Genomic DNA, 18,162 nt, shown 5'->3' on the forward strand with positions numbered 1-18,162 from the left:
CATTTTTCCAAGCAGGTTAGTGAAACCATTTTGTACTGTGCAGCCTTGTTACCTATGCAGAAAAGCCCTCAGTTTTGCATAGTTTGTGGAAGTCTGGGAGAGTGGGAGCTTTCTTGACCTCCTTAGGCTGGCCTCTCCACAAGTTGGAAGCCACAATGGAGAAACCACATGTATGGGCAGTTGTTGATTTTGCTCATATGCAGGTTAGCACCTGCAGAAACCTCTGCTGACATGAGTGAAGCTTTTGTGGTGGAGCATAGAGAGAGAGAGGCAGTCCTGTAAATAAGAAGGACCAAGACCATGAAGGACTTTATATGTGATAGCCCGTACTTTAATGCTTGATAACAAATGGGCAACCAATGGAAGGTTGCAGAATGGAAGTAATAGGCATGCTCCAACTAAAAAAGGTAAAGTCCCCTGTGCAAACACCAGTCATTTCCAACTCTGAGGTGACGTAGCTCTTGCTAATTGTCAAGCCATGCCATTCTAGACTAATTGGAGTTTCAGAACTTATTTGGAGGGGACACCAACATATAATATAGGGTTGCCAAGTCTAATTTAAGAAATATCTGGGGACTTTGGGGGTGGAGCCAGGAGACATTGGGGGCAGAGCTGAGAGCAAGGGTGTGACAAACATAATTGAACTTCAAGGGAGTTCTGGCCATCACATTTAAAGGGACTGCACAAATTTTTCAATGCCTTCCTTCCATAGGAAATAATGAAGGATAGGGGCACCTTCTTTTGGGGCTCATAGAATTGGACCCCCTGGCCCAATCTTTTTAAAACTTGGGAGGTATTTTGGGGAGAGGCACTAGATGCTATACTGAAAATTTGGTGCCTCTATCTCAAAAAACAGCCCCCCACAAAGCCCTCGATACCTGCAGATCAATTCCCCATCATTCCCTATGGGAATGGTTCATAGAGGTGCATGATGGCTCTGGGGGCGGGGCTTCCCCCGCCGGCCAGCTGGCTGGGGGAGGGGGGAAGCCTGTAAAACCGGGGGATCCCCCTCTGGGACCTGGGGATTGGGAAGCCTAATATAATACATCACAGTAGTCTAGTCTCAATGTTACTGTGGTATGGATTCCAGATGGCCAGGTCAGGTGTATCAAGTTGTGGGACCATTTTATGGGCTAGACTGAGTTGGAAGAAAGCCCTGCTTCTCCATTAATAAAGATGGAGCTGGTATGACTGCAAGGCTTTTAACTGAGTCAGCAATGTGTTGTGAGCCGCCCTGAGCCGCTTCGGTGGGAAGGGCGGGATATAAATAAACTTGAACTTGAACTTGAACTGTCAGCTGAACATCAGAAGTAGGGAGGATAATGTCCTTCAAGCCTTCCCAGCTACCATTACCTCTGCCTGCTCAGAGTTTAGTTTCAATTTGTTCACTTTGGCCAGTTAACTACTGCAGCCAGGCAGTGATTAAGGACCTCTACCACATCATCAGGAGATTTGTATATATAGAGCTGAGTATCATCAGCATATTGATGACAAACAACCCCAAAACTATGAATGACTTGTCATAAGGGCTTTACACAGAGGCGAAAAAAACATGGGAGATAGGACCCACTCCGATGATGACTGGTTTCCAATAGCAATTCTTTCAGTCCGATCCATGAGAAATTATTTGAACCAGTCCAATACAGATTCCCTGATACTTACTTCTCTCTCCAGGGACCTCAACAAGATGGCATGATCTCCTTATCAAAGGCTAAAGATAAAATCCAGTCAGAGCAACGGAGAGGCTTGGTCTTTTTCTACACTCAGACCGAGGCAGAACTAAAGAAAACCCATCTCTGTCCTGTAGCCTGGCTAGAAACCAGACTGAAAAGGGTCTAGAACAGATGAGTTATCCAAGAAGATTTGGACCTGGTTTGCTACTCTCTCAGTCACTTTGTGCAGAAAGGGTAGGATTAGAGACTGAGCAATAATTGGCCACATCATTTTTTCTGATGGGATGTTTTTTTAAGTAGTGGCCAAATAACTGAGGGAAGATACCCCGAGTTAATGACTGATTTATAACAGATATGAAGGGTTTGCTGATGTGGTCCTTTCATGCTTTTTCAGCCAGGATGGGCAAGGATCCAGGGTACAAATAGCAACCTTCACAGATCCTAGGCTCTCATTCACATTCATCACGGTCAAAATTATACATCCATCAGTAGCCCAGGTGGAATATGAGGCCTTTCTTATGGATTATCTATGTTATAACTGACATCCAGATCAGTACATATTTTCAATATTTTAATCAGTGAACAACTTGGCAAATGTATCGCAGCTGATTGTTCCTGGGATATGAGAGGCTCAGATTTAGGTAGCATCATAATGCTGAGCTACCTTGAACAGCTGGGATGAGCATGAACTAGCTTCAGAGTATACCCCAGATTCCAGGTGAAATCCCTCCCCAGATCTCTCCCTTAACAGGCATTGCCTCTAAATCTGAATTTCCAGAGACAGACTTAGCAACTCTAATTTGTGATGTCATAAAACCCCCACCCTCCATGGACACTGATATCTGTAACCTGGAGATCAGTTGTAATCCAACTCCACGCCCCAGATGGAGATTGGCAACCCTACTTTCTACCCATTTTATTCACAACATTGATAATTCTATAAACTCAAAGAGTCTGTGGCTCAGTGTTAAAGCATCTGCTTGGCATGTAGAAGGTCCCAGGTTCAATCCCCAGCATCACCAGTTAAAAGGACCTGACAGTTCACATGAATACATGAAGCTACCTTATACTGAATCAGATCCATGGTCCATCTAAGTCAGTATTGTCCACTCAGACTGGCAGCAGCTTTCCAGGGTCTCTGTTAGAAGTCTTTCACATCACCTCCTACCTGATTCTTTTAACTGGAGATGCCAGGGTTTGAACCTGGGACCTTCTGCATGCCAAACAGATGCTCTACAACTGAGCCACAGCCAGTATGAGGTGGCTTCATGTGTATAATATCAACCTATATTTTCCCATTAACTAAAAAGCTCCACCAAAAACATGGGTAAGGAAAGAGATGAAATTCCTTGATCATTTCGATGTTCTGGAGGTTGGTAACCCTGGACCCCTATGTTTTGTGTCCTTGATGCACTGTTAGCTGTTTTGAGTCTAATAAAATATGGTGAGATATAAATCTAAGAAAGACACTTGTTTTTTATAGATTTGTAAAAATACTTTAAACATTTTTTGCCTGATTAAGAGAACCATTCTAATTAATTGCAGCCCTAATAACCAATTCTGAACTCAAAGAGCCAGTTTGGTGTAGTGGTTTAGTGTGCGGACTCTTATCTGGGAGAACCGGGTTTGATTCCCCACTCCTCCACTTGCACCTGCTGGAATGGCCTTGGGTCAGCCATAGCTCTGGCAGAGGTTGTCCTTGAAAGGGCAGCTGCTGTGAGAGCCCTCTCCAGCCCCACCCACCTCACAGGGTGTCTGTTGTGGGGGAGGAAGGTAAAGGAGATTGTGAGCCGCTCTGAGACTCTTCGGAGTGGAGGGCGGGATATAAATCCAATATCATCTTCTTCTTCTTCAAACGCTGTGCATTTGTAAGTATCCATTTAGAGAACAGAGTCATGAAGCAACATTTGGTGTCATGGTAAAAAAAAGGGACACAAGTCTTGAACTGGAATCACATGTGGAAATTCTGGTCTCCTCCTCCTCCTCTCCTGTCAGGCCAATAAGGTTTACTGGAACATGATCAGCTCATGGTGGCTCCCTTCCCAGCATGCAGCGAGGTTAGCTGGCAGTGCAGAAAGCTCCCTAACAAGCCAATTTTCAAGAGGACAGAAGTCCGGGGACTGGGCTTTGAGCTAATAACACTGTTGCAAAAAACAATACATTTAAGAACACATTTTCTCTCTTTTTTTTCCCTAATGGAGAAACATCAGCTCTGTGGGGAAATAAATGCAATAAGCCCAGCTCAGCTGCCAGAAACACTTGCTTTCTTATCTATGTAAAATCAATATACATGCTGCAATTATGCCCTTGAATGACTCTCCCAAACCTGTGAGCTTCTCTCCAGGCTCTTACTTCATTTGGCTTCATTACCTCCACCGTTTTCCATTTCTATAAATTTGTTTCTCGGATTTCTATTTTGTTGGGCTGGCTTTGATCTTCCACTTCTTGCCTCGCAAGGGAGAGTTTACCTGAGAATTGCAGTTCTAATCTCGTCAGATTTAATTTAATTGTTGCACTGCTTGTATCACTTGCTGGTTTCCAGCAATAAATACATTACCCCCCAAAATAAAGGCAAGAACTCTTCCTGCACAGCCCCTTTCTGCTGCTGTGATAATGCACATATCCTGCCCCCCCCAAATGGCAGCCACTTTGCTGAGCAATTATGTTTGCACTGGTGGGTGGGAGTCAAGCGTTTGGGACTTTAATAGCTCAACAACCTCAGGCTCTTAAAATGTAACCATCTCATTTTGGAGGAAGTGGCGATTTGCAGGGGTTGACTCAGCAAGTCAGCTCTGAGAGCAGCTTTGTCAGGCTGAAAAGAGCCTGGATCTCCTGTTTCCCGTCTTACTCCCATAGCCAAGGCACAGGTGACCCCTTTTGACTGGGAGGAGGGCACCTACTTTCTTTAAAAAGTGCAGGTTTTCCTATAGAACTTCTACTTCTGTGCAATATCCCCCTGCCTTGAGACCACTTGCTGTGAACTCCTAAACTGAGCTAGGATTGCCAGCCTCTGAACGGGGCCTTGAGATCTCCCAGAGTTGCAACTGATCTCTGAACTACAGATATTAGTTCTCCCAGTGAAACTGAATGCTTTGGAAAGTGGACTCTTATACCTCACTGACGTCCTTCCTCTGCCCTTTCTTCCCCAACCCTGCCCTCTCCAGGCTCCACTCAGAAAATCTCAATGTATTTCCCAAACTCTAGTAGAGAGTAACACAGGGATGTACGTCTGGGTTGGGAAATACTTGGAGATTTGAGGGTAGAGCCTGGGTGGTGTTTGGGGAGGAGAGGGACTACAGCAGGGTGCAATGCCATAGAGTCCACCCTCCAAAGCTGCCGCTTTCTCCAGGGGAACTATCTCTGTTGCAATAGTGGAAGATCTCTAGGTCCCAGCTGGAGGCTGGCAACCATAAAGTAACTCCACACCCCAAAATACCAGAACTAAGTTGTGATTGTCCAGTGAAACTGATTGTTGGCTAATTCAGGACTGACAAAGAACTTAATACAATAAGTATGCATCATAGAATTTGCTACTATAACATGGTGATATGGCCTTTAGCATAGATTTTTGAGGAAAAAGCCCAGCAGGAACTCATTTGCATATTAGGACACACCCCTTACATCAAGCCAGCCAGAACTGTTCCTGTGCATTCCTGCTAAAAAAAAAAGCCCTGGATGGTAGTAAAAACTGCATTCATAGAGATATAACACTGGCTACTAGCCATGATTCTCCAGCTCCAGAGCCATAAGTGAATGCCAGTTGCCAGGGGACTGGAGTTACCTACATTTTCACTTCATTTATTTAACAGATTAATATCTGGCCTCATCTCTTCAAATTCAAGATGACCTAGACCAGGGGTGTCAAACACTCAGCCCGTGGGCCGGATCTGGCCCACCTAAGGCTTTGATCAAGCCCTTGAGACTCTTTTCTCCCCCCTTCTTCCCCTCCTGTCCTTACCCTTTGAAGCTCCCAGGCACTTACAGCTCCCAAGCTCTTTGAAGCTTCCAGGCTGAGACTCTTTCAGTTTTTCAGCCTTTGAAGCATCCTTTGAAGCTTGCAGGCTGAGTCCCAGGTTCTTCCTGCCTTTCTTTGCTGGCTGCTGCAAGGAAAACGTGAGGTGGATTTTAAGATCCATTCCACATTTTCCTTGCAGCTTTGTCTGTACTCTGCAATGGTTTCAAATGAAGTGGAGATGGTTACATTTTCAGCTTTCCTATAATTAGCTGGAACTCATGCTTCCTGGAGTTGTGTCCTTGCAAACAAGGGTTGATGCTTTCAACCAGCTTATCTCTCCTGAATGGACCTAACCTAGTGAGTCCTCTAATGTGGGAACTCACAGTCAAAAGGGGATATTATACTGGAAAGGCTTTGCCAATCTGAGTAGACTTGTGGGGAGAAGTTTACAGTGTCAATTCATTGTTTCTACAGAGTCAGAGCCTTATGCTTTTTCTTGATGTTTTATTTTAAAAATTGCATTGCCAAATTCCACTAGTCCCCTGCCTTTCCAACTTAAACCATTGGAAGAGTTCTAAGCATGTTTGTATTTTAAGTTTTAAAAAATATCTTTAATTGGGTTCATCTGTGTCCATTATAAAGTTTGTATCTCCACTACCTAGCATATTTTAAGACACTCATGGCCTGGCCCCACAATAGGGTTGCCAAGTCCAATTCAAGAAATATCTGGGGACTTTGGGGGTGGAGCCAGGAGACATCGGGGCGGAGCCAGGAACAAGGGTGTGACAAGCATAATTGAACTCCAAGGGAGTTCTGGCCATCACATTTAAAGGAACTGCACACCTTTTTAAATGTCTTTTTTCCATAGGAAATAATGAAGGATAGGGGCACCTTCTTTTGGGGCTCATAGAATGGGACCCCCTGGTCCAATCGTTTTGAAACTTGGGAGATACTTTGGGGAGAGTCACTAGATACTATACTGAAAATGTAGGGCCTCTACCTCAAAAAACAGCTCCCCCAGAGCCCCCGAAACCTCCAGATCAATTCCCCATTATACCCTATGAGAATCAATCTCCACATAGAGAATAATGCTCAGCAGACGTGAGAGGATGCAAGGACTACAAGTCCCAGCATGCACCTCGAGAAGGGAGGCCAGACTGGAGCGAATAGCAGGCTGGCGGTGGGTGGGTCTTTGTAACTCGGAGGAAGGCAGAAGCCTGAAGCCAGGCAGGGAAAGAGACACGATGCCGTTCCACACCCCCCCCCACTATCAGATTTTTAGGAAGCGGGGGATTAGGCTGCTAATTCAGGGGTCCCCCGGCAGGGGTTGGGAAGCCTACCCCACAAAGTCTTTTTTGTGTCAGATCTAGCTCTCTTAAGAAATGAGTTTGACACCCCTGACCTAGACCAATTTGAGCTTCCCTGTCTATATTTTTAGGCATCTATTAAAGGACTGGCTAAAAGGGAACATTGTCCCTAGGGTTGCCAGTTCTAGGTTGGGAAATTCCTGATTTTGGGGTGGTGCATAGAAAGAGACCTCAATGGGGCATAATTCATATATCCCACCCTCAAAAGCTGCCAGTTCCTCCAAGGAAACTAATCTCTGCAGTGTGGAGATCTGTTGTAATTCCAGGGGAGCTGTAGATCTTGGAGGCTGACAACCCTCCACCCATCTAACTATGCAATCCTCAACAGAGTCACTCCTATCTAAGCCCATCCATTTCAATGCAGTACTGCTGCCTACGAATGCATGGCAAGTGACATTGCCAGGAGTAGTTGAAAGCATCTCCCCTGTTCACCATTTGGGACTCACTCATTGCAGAGTTGAGCACTGGAAGGATCATTTCCAAGCACTCTCAGAAGCGCTATTCTTGTGGGGCAGGGTTTGCTTGGCATTGTGTCAGAGAAAAATAGATTTGAAGGCTTCTTGCTTGCTCTGAAAGGCTGATCAAAAGAACCCCACAAATTCGTATTTGCTTCTGTCATGACTCAGGCACTGCAAATTATCCTACATTAATCCTTCCTGTTCCTAAATCGACTGGTAGCTTTTCAGTAGTAACTAATGCTTGTCTTAATCACATCTCTGCCATGCCTTTGTGTGTCACCAAAACAACACGTTCCCATAACGTTGAATTTAAGGACTGGTGATTGTTCTCCCTGTGTAATCAGCCCTGGCTGAATGGGAAATTTGTACAGCAGCAATTAAAATAATGAAAGTGAACTTTAAAAGAGATGTTGTCTGTCACCTGCCTCAAGCTCCTTGCCCCACTGCATTGTGGGAACCCAATTATTCTTTTTAATGCCCCATGCTAGGGAGAGAACTGCCCTGAGGAAACAATGCTCAAAGCATTGCTGCTGTATACCATGTGATGCCCACAACTCCAACATAGATGGAAACAATAACTGAAAGATGGCATAGAAACAGTGCCTGGGAGATGCTATTGTGGCTGGTCCATTGCCCATTTCTGCATTATGGTATATCATGTTTTTGACAAGTCCTACTGCATTGTTTATTGGGAGTTTTACACTGTCTGGTTTAATTGTATTTTGTAATCTGGATTTTCAAATATTTTGTACTTTGTAATCCACCTTGAGAAAGGTGGGCTATAATTGAAGTACATAAATAAGTAGATGAGGGAATAAATTGTTTGAAAAAGCCAGCTCCAGTGTGAGTGCAGAAAATACAAATATTTGACCCTTTAGATACCAAATAGTCCTTTCTTCATTTCCTGTTTCGCGTACAATAAGAAGTACTGTGAACTTTAAAATGTTGTTGAGCCTGCAATATTCCAGTGTTACTTTTGTAGGCTCCTCTGTTTCACCCGTAGTCACTGCAGAATTTAAACGTGGACAAAGAAAAAGCTTATAGAGCATATAAATCCGTATGCAAAGAGAAAGCAGAGCAGCAGTCTTTTTGGGGGCACTTGGAAAGTGCTCTGAAGTAGCTATGAACTCAGAATGCAAAACACAGAAACCTATAACTATTTGGTTTGTTTGTTGGAGGGGTCCCACTGTATCTAGTCCTGAGTTCTTGTTCCAGAAATGTTAATATAATAGATTTCATTTTTTAAAACTTCATTTATATCTGAGCTTTCCAGCCTGGGGCCTGGACCCTGAGAGGGCTGTGGAATTATGGCAAGGGGCACACAAATCTATTAGCATAATTTTCAAGTGACAGTTGACCTATGGTGACCCTGTAGAGTTTTCAAAGCAAGAGACATTCAGAGATGGTTAGCCATTGCCTGCCTTTGCATCACACCTCTGGTATTGAGAGCCAATTTGGTATAGTGGTTAAGAGTGGTGGACTCTAATCTGGAGAACTGGGTTTGATTCCCCACTCTTCCACATGAAGCCAGCTGGGTGACCTTGGGTCAGTCACAGTTCTCTCAGATATCTCTCAGCCCCACCTACTTCATTGAGTGCCTGTTGTGGGAAGAGAAAGGGAAGGAGATTGTAGACCACTGAGACTCTGAGTGAAGGGTACGGTATAAATCCAACTCTTCTTCTTTGCATTCCTCTTCTTCCTTGTATTGTGATGGCCAATGGCCACATACAATAAATCTGCTTCTGCTTCTTCCTTACTTGTCTCCCATCCAAATACTCACTAGGGCTGACCCTGCTTAGCTTCCAAAATCTAGTGAGACTGAGGTAGCCTGGGATATCCAGATTAGAGCATATGCACACTGAACACTGCCATTTTGATCTTTTTGTCATTATGTGTTTTCTCAGTCAACAAATACTAATTGTACCATTATCATGTGGGAGTGTCCTCATGCCGGAAAAATTTGGGAAGCATTGGTTTAGATCCCATCTTTCTCTCTAATGGTGGCCCAAATTGGCTTATACTGTTTTTCTCTCCTCCATTTTATCTTCACAATAACCTGTGTGGTAGGTTAGACTGAAAGCGTGTGACTGGCCCAAGACCACCCAGCAAGATTCCATAGCAGTGTGGGAATTCAAACCTGAGTCTCTCAGATCATAGTCTGGCTACCACTACACCATGCCAGCTGTCAGGTAGCACAGTATTAAAACAGACGTGTGATAGAAACATTCTTCTACTCAAAGATGGATAAGCATTCAGACTACAGAAAATATCTTCCATATTCCAGTTCATGCTAGGCTTCTTAACACCGGTGCCCCTTTTAGATGTTTAACATAACTTCAAATATTCATTCTGAGAATGATTCAAGATTTCTGTTTCATCATCTAGGTAGACAGTTGGAAATTTCCTTGAGGGAACTGGCATGGCATGTACAGTGGGGGAATAAGAAGTTCCCAGAGGAAGGTGCTTCCAAATCTCTCTAGCGTGTGTGATTTTTTTGGTTTACCGCAAAGCCAACTAATCTTCTGTTTACAGTTGTGATTCTTCCAGGGCTTTATCCTGTGGTTGCTCCAATTATTAAAAAATGAATACTCCTCTACTAAGCACTATGCAAGTGAGAAAAATATCTTTGCATGCAATCTGTCCTTTTTTTTAAAATCACCCTATAATTTCTGTAAGTCAGGCTAGTTTAAAATTCCCCTTTGCTGGCCTCTTCCTTCCTATCATTCTGAACACATCATGTAGGGATGCCAGCCTCCAGGTAGGACCTGGGGATCCCCTGGAATTACAGCTCATCTCCAGACTATAGAGGTCAGTTCTCCTGGAGAAAACAGAGGCTTTGGAGGGTGTACTTTATGGCATCGTTCCCCACTGAGGTCCCACCTAGGCTTGATCCTGAAATCTCCAGGATTTTGCAACCTGGATCTGGCAACCCTCCCCTCCATGCCCTGCCAGTGGCCAGGGGATGCCTGAAATGACTGATGTTAAACCCCCCATTAGCTCCATTTCATATCAGCATCACCAGCATTGTAGACCTCATTGAACACGAGGACATAAGCATGGAATGCAGCCTCTTTTACATGCACACAAACTTGTCCCTGCAATTCAGATGGTCAGCTATACTTAGTCTGTTCTCTTTTTTAAAAACCAAGGGCTTGAAAGATTTGAAGAAGTGGGTAGTTGAGGAGGGGTATCAAGTAAGTCCACTGAGAGCTGTATTGACCTTTCCTCTAAAGTGCCCTATCATTATCACAACTAATCTAACTGGCTGTGAGAGCATTTCCACAATGCCTCAAGGCCTCTGCCTGTGTAGACAGAAGTTCTGTTGGACTTTAAAGATGAAAGATGAACAGGATTAGTCTGCTGTGAGCTCTCATAACTGAGTCATAAACATATTGGCTGAGATGTGCTGCTGGAATAAACCCAGCTAACAAAGTGAGTACTAAAGAATACAAAATGCAAAACAAACAAATAAAATATGGTTGCTGGAATATGAAGCCGAAATGCATGTTTCAAATAGCTCCTGTTTTTGTAGTACAAGAGCTATCCTTGTTATTTAACCACAGAAAATTGTCTTCAACTTGTTAATTAATACCAGGTCAGCAGTCTCTTGTTTCCAGCTGCCCTGAGATTTGTTTTTGTAGCCTGTCCTTACGTCTTCATTCCCCACCACACAATACATACACAGTCTCTTAGAACTATGTCTACACAATGTCCCTCCACTTAGCAAGGCTAGCCCCACTCAGGGCCAGTGCTAGGTTTTCTGGCACCCTAGGCAAATCACCCACTAGTGCCTCCCCATTAGTAAAAAATACAGGGAAAATGAAGAGCCCCAAACTTGAAACTTTTCACGTTTTTAATTTGCTAATTTTTAATTTTAATTTGTCAAAAAAATGTGATAAGTTATTAAAGAAATGTGAGAATAAGTGCTTGCTGGTCACACCAGGAAGGAGAGTGGCGGGAGTGGATGAGGTGGGAGGCCAAGTCACACATCGGGGAGAGGGGGGTGGCTTGACTTTGTTGAGGGCAGCTTGATGATGGGAGAGGTCAAGGTGACAGTGGTCAGGAGCCAGAGTCATATGTTGGGAGGGGGCGCCCAATGGTGCCCCCTACGCCAGGTGGTGCCCTAGGTGACTGCCTAATTTGCCTACTCCCATGCACCAGTCCTGGCCCCACTGCCCCAAAATGTCTCCTTACTCATTTTGACATGACTGCTTTAGGATGTGGGACTGGTGAGGAGCCAAGACAGAGCCTTTGCTTCTGGGGAAACAATAAAGTAGGCCAAGCTGAAGGGCTGATTCTTACATTTGTTTTGGACACGCTTCTCATAGGGCTTGCAGCAGGACCACTTCTGTTGACGCAAAACAACCTCAACATGGGGTGGGGTGGGGGAGGAAGGAAAGAAAGAAAGAAAAAAACTTGCCCAAATCAGTGAAAAGAGAATCTAGTTTCAAATTCTCTTTGATCTGGCAGAAGTTTTGACATGAAAACTTAACTTTCCTGTGCTCCTTTAGTGGACTCTGAATAATAAGGGTAACTTCCCCTTCCCCAGCTGTCTTGCAGAAGGCATCTCAGGTACCCTTCTGTATTTCCATGAGGATATCTTGCCTTGCCTACCAAAGATGCTGCTAACGCTATCTACTTTGAGACAGAAGGGAAGGTTGAAAAAAATAGAGGGTGGTAGGTGGCTCAGGGCTTGTTTCAAGGCACCGGGAACAAAGCAAGCATCGGTCTGCTTGTTGGGAAGCGATAAAGGGCTGTGCGGGATATTTCTGCCATGTTGCTTTCATGGTCCAGAAGCCACAAGGATTTGCAAGTCATTTGCTGCACAGCATCACTCCCTCCCCATGCATTCACCATCATTCTTATGAACGGTCTGTGGATTGATTATTGTATATGATTTCCAAACATGTTTACTACTCTTGGGTGACTCACTTGCCAGCCACACAGTGCTGAACACAGCAAAGAGCTCCTAGTTTCCACGTTTCACTCCCTGCTATAGCCATGGATAAGTGTAGCCATAGATAAGATGAAGGTCTAATCTTTAGTTATTGTATGTTAGTACAATAAGATGCCTTTTAGAGCACTGTGAGGGCTCTTTACGTCCTCTCCACTTTAATTCCAAGGATCTCTACTTAGAATCCCCATGCACAGAATCATTTACAATTTACAGAGAATGTAGGTATAATCTGTGTAGAGCGTACACTTGATTTTTCTTTATATGTATGTCAAATAATCCTCATGTTGCATTCAATGCCTGTATAGCTGACCATGTGATTGAAACCCCAGATTTATCCAAGTTCTGGTCCCTGATTTCATTTGCAAAGTGAATGTGTATTGGGCCTTTCAGACAGGTGTACACATGCATATGCAGGTTGTATGTTTATTCAATGTAATCTGTACACAGGGTTAGAGTTACCAGTGTGCATAATACATAATTGGCTTAATCTGTAGTTGACAGGCAGGAATGTATTGCTGAATTTTATGCAAAATTTATCAATAACATTCTTTTCTACAAAAAACAGGCACCTGAAACTGCGAACAGTCTTTATAAAACCCATAATCAGCAACAACAACAATTAAAATGTAAAACCCACAATTAAACTGAGATGCTTGCATAGTTAGAATGAAATGTGGCCGATAGGAAGCAACAGCCAAGCATGTCTTTATCAGCATAATTTATTGCATATTTAAAATACTGCTATCTTGTTTTCTTAATAGAAATATTCACAAGGAGGCTTAAAACTGTCAGTGAACACCACAAAACATACAATACTCAAAACATAGAAGCACAAAAGACACATCAGAGCAACAGCACAAAAACATTAAAAGCAATAAATCAAGCATACAAAACACGTAGAAGCTGATAGCCTCGAATACTACAGTATCCAGCTAAAATCCATCAAAAGTCTACTAAACCAGCAGAGATAAAAGCACTTCAAGGCAACAACAACAACTGTCCAGAGGTCAAGGAAATAAAATGGATTGTCTTTTAATTAATTATCACTCAGTGAATCATGACCCTCTGTGGGGAAAGAGTTTTAAAGTCAACTAGGGATGCTTGAGCATAGACTAGTTCAGCTCATCTCCTATTCTCCTTTCATGAACAAGGAGCTAATGGTTTAATGTTTCAACTAGGGTTGCCAGCCTCCACGTGAGGCCTGGAGATCTCCTGGAATTACAACTGATCTCCGAGCTACAGAGATCAGTTCCCTTGGAGAAAATGGCTGCTTTGGAAGGTGGACTCTAAGGCCTTATACCACAAATCCCACCCTCCCTGGGCCCAACCAAAAAAATTTCAGGAATGTCTCAACCTGTAGCTGGCAACCATCATTTCTACTGTTACTTAGCAGGCAATGTTTAAACCAGGCCTTTTTTTTTTTAGCAGGAATGCACAGGAACATGATTTCGGCTGGCTTGGCACCAGGAGGTGTGGTGTAACATGCAAATGAGTTCCTGTGTGGGCTTTTTTGTAGAAACAATGGTGATATCAGGGGGTGTGGCCTAGTATGCAAATAAGTTCCAAATAAGTTTTTGTGTGAAACAATGGTGATATCAGGGGGTGTGGCCTAGTATGCAAATAAGTTCCTGCTGGGCTTTTCCTACAAAAAAGGCCTGGTTTAAACAGACAATTCTGTCACAAATGGTATATGTTATAAGTAAATGCTGTGTTTTAATAAAATCTTATCCTTTGCTTTGAAAATCAGACTCATGTAGAATACATTGCAGAATTCCAACCTGGATGTTACCAGAGTGTGAGTAACTGTAGTCAATTCAAATATGTTAAGGAAGGGTTGCCACTAGCGTGTTAGCTGAAGCTGGATAAAAGTGATTCTAAGAATGATAAATGCCATAGAAGAGAACTCTACTTTCATTTGAAGACCTGGATTGAATTGCCCAGCCTCTGTGAGATTCCTTGCTGCATATGCTCCAGTGGAGAGCACTCCTTTGTGGAACCAGCTAGCCAAGAAACAATGAACTATCCATGTGTGGTATCTCTAATACCCACCACAGCCAGTCAGCACAGAAGGATACTATGGATAGGCCTGGCACTAGGGGTTCTGGGGCCCCAGGCAGAACCACACCCCTCCCCAAGGACTCTACTTGCATGTGCGGCCCGATGACAGCACCAGATGACATCATCAGGCCATGCACGCTTCATGTGAAAGCTCAGCCCATCCCTCTCCTGCTTCAAAGGGAGCCAGGAAGAAGCTGCCTCCTTCTTTCTTGCAAAGAAAGAAGGAGGTGGCTTCTTATCGGCTCCCTCTGAAGCAGGAGAGGGCTAGGCAAAGAGCGGGCTGAGCCACACATTCTTTCTTCAAGAATGTGTAGTTTGGCCCACCCCTTGCCCAGCCCTCGCCTACCTTCACCGACTCCCACACGCCGGCCCTGACTATGGAAGTAATTCTGGTGAATAAGCAACACCCATTAACCATTTCTTTCTCCTCAAGAAGATCATCAGTTGGAAACCAGCAGGGGTAGAATGGGAAGCTAAAACAATCTCCTCACCCCAACAAATGCAGGCCCTGAGGAAGCCGAGTCAGCCAAGGAAACATCACTGCCTCACCTGACAGCTGTGAAGAGCTGGCTGGAGGGGAAGGATAACGCAATTTCCCCACGTCTGCTAAGGCAGTTGACACCTGTAATGGCAGAGGAAACCTGAGTCCTTGTTGAACCCTCAGGAGATGGTATCAGACTTCCTAACGAAGCATGCATGAATGAATTCAACACTACCTCCTAGACCTGCCTTTGATATTGCTGAATGCTGAATCAGGAAGTGATAAGAGATTGCGGGCCTGAAAGCAGCATGAGATCATGCATGCACAGCAGTCTTTTTAGCACAATGAAACTGTGCTAAACTGAACTGAGCAGTTTGTGGAACATTTGACTATACTCATCACAAGTGGCAGACAAACTGCAAGCTGAACTGGTGAGTGATGAAACCTCTCAAGCTTGAATTGCTAGATTGCCAGTTCTGGGATGGCAAATTCTTGGAGATTTTCGGGGATGGGGGGGGGGGGGATGTGGACAAACCCTAGGAAGGGCAAAGTTTGAGGGGGAGAGACCTCAACAGAGTACAATGCCATAGATTCCAGCTTCCAAAGCAGCCACTTTCTTCAGGGGAACCGATTGATGTTGGCTGGAGATCAGTTGTAATACTGGGAGATCTCCAGGGCTTTTTTTTAAAGCAGGAACTCCTTTGCATATTAGGCCACACACCCCTGTTGTAGCCAATCTTCCAAGAGCTTACAATAGGCACTGTAAGAAGAGTCCTGTAAGCTCTTTGGGGATTGACTACATCAGGTGTGTGTGGCCTAATATGCAAAGGAGTTTCTGCTACAAAAAAAGCCCTGGAGATCTCCATCCACCGCCTGGAGGTTGGTAACCCTATGAATTGTATGTCTAAACCAGATAAAAAGCCCCTATCATGTCTGTTCTCTTCTCCTTCATGTTCATTGTGTAACCTCTGCTAATGCAGCCTGGAATTGGCCGATGTGGTAGCTGCTGGCCACCTAGTTAAGCAGGCAGCGAATCCACCAACCTTACCAGGTGGCCAAGTATTTATTTATTAGTGGTATTTAGACTCCATCTTTGCCCTATGATGCATAATGTCCCTACACTTACTTGCAGGGCAAAGCCAGTGGTGGGAGCACCAGCCACTCAGGTTAGTGTTGTCAGGTCTGACTCAGGAAATATCTGGGGACTTTGGGGGTGGAGCCAAAAGCAAGGTTGTGACAAGCATGACTGAACTCTGAAGGGAGTTCTGGTCATCACATTTAATTTTATTTACAAATGCATTTTTCATTTATAGAAAGGAATAGGGGGAGGGGGATGGGACCAGGACCGGCCCTAGACTGCCTGGCACCCTGGGCATGGCTAATCTCTGGCGCCTCCCTCCCCCCCGCACTGATAACATCACCGAATCACACGGGGGCATCCAATTCAGTGCCCCCAGAAGGCCAGCACCCTAGGCAATTGCCTATTTTGCCTAGTGGCAGGGCCAGCCCTGGATGGGACTGCACTCCTTTTAAATGCCTTCCTTTCATTGGAAATAATGGAGGATGGAGGCAAAATGAAATATCTTGGGATGTGGAGTAAATTTTGACAGTAAGGGGGTTTTCCCACAGAGCTTACCGCGGAGCGACGTCCCTCTTCACCACGCAGCGTCTGCATGGATTTCCCACCAACTGCTCCGCAGAACCAGGAAGAGCCGCGGCTTTTGCGTTGCTAATGTAAACTGGTTTTTAGCAGTTTACATTTGCGATGCAAAAGGCCCGGCACTTCCTGGTTCTGCGGAGCAGTTGGTGGGAAATCCGCGCAGACGCTGCGCAGTGAAGAGGGACATCGCTCCACGGTAAGCTCTGTAAGAAAACACCCTAAGAGTCATAAAAACAAAAACTAATCAAGGGAAGTATCAACAGAAAATCAAGGCAGGGAAGGTCAATGTTACATCTCAAGTTTGATTGGAAAACTGCTCCCACACAATATTTTGGAATCTACCCCATACCACAGGGGAAGGACCTCTACTACTCCCTCCATCCCTGAAATACCTGGGATCTACCAACAATAACCCCCCCCTCTAAATTCACATACAAACTGGGGGGGGGGGAGAGACGAGGCCAGAGCAGTGAACTCAGTATTCCAAATTATATACGTACTCCACAAAAAAGAAAAAGAATATTTATTTTTTTTACTATTTTAGGAAGTGGAGCAAATTTTAATAATACAATTCATAAAAACAAAAAGTTATGCAATCAAAGGTAGCGTAAAAAAAATCAGGACAGGAAAGGTCAAGAATATGGCTTTTCAAGAGAGTATAACCCCATCCAAGACAGGGGAGATTTAGTTTGGTGTAGTGGTTAAGTGTGTGGACTCTTATCTGGGAGAACCGGATTTGATTCTCCTCTCCTCCACATGCACCTGCTAGAATGGCCTTGGGTTAGCCATAGCTATTGCAGGACTTGTCCTTGAAAGGGCAGCTGCTGTGAGAGCCCTCTCAGCCCCACCCACCACACAGGGTGTCAGGGAAGAAGACATAGGAGATTGTAAGCCGCACTGAGTCTCTGATTCAGGGAGAAGGGTGGGGTATAAATCTGCAATTCTTCTTCTATCTGCCTTTCTACTAACCCAGAGAACCCCTGTCTTGTCAAGATTACATTTCAGTTTGTTCAGCTTGTCCAGCCCATTGCTGACTCCAGGCACCAGTTCCGCACATCAATGGCATCCTCAGAATTAAGAGCAAAAAACAAAGAAAAACCAAAACAGGATGTGTAAAAGCTTCCAGTATTGTTCTTATATCAGCATCAGCAGCGGATTCTGTGGAGGAGATACAAGGGATTTTATCTGCAGTATATTTAGCAAATTGCCACAGTAGATCTCAGGAGGGGCTTCATAATCTAAAATAAATGGATCTAATAATTCTAAAACAACAGGTGGTATAACCTGGGCTGGACAAATAGCTAGACATGGAAAAGCACTCTAATGTCTGCTTTCATGTCTAGCACAAATAAGGCATTGTTTCTCAATGTCCTCCCTCCTCCTTCCATAACAACCCGATTTGCCACAATGCATGTTCCTAGCTGAAAGTTTTGGCTATCTAATTGGCTATCTAATATGACTAGCTTACATTCCAACCTTAAAGAATCTGCCTGAAATCCATCTAAAATAACAACACATGGTAAGATCACACATTGAGTCATTCTTCTTTTTGC

Source organism: Heteronotia binoei, chromosome 12 (genome assembly GCF_032191835.1).
Source record: "Heteronotia binoei isolate CCM8104 ecotype False Entrance Well chromosome 12, APGP_CSIRO_Hbin_v1, whole genome shotgun sequence".
NCBI classification, from domain to species: domain Eukaryota; kingdom Metazoa; phylum Chordata; class Lepidosauria; order Squamata; family Gekkonidae; genus Heteronotia; species Heteronotia binoei.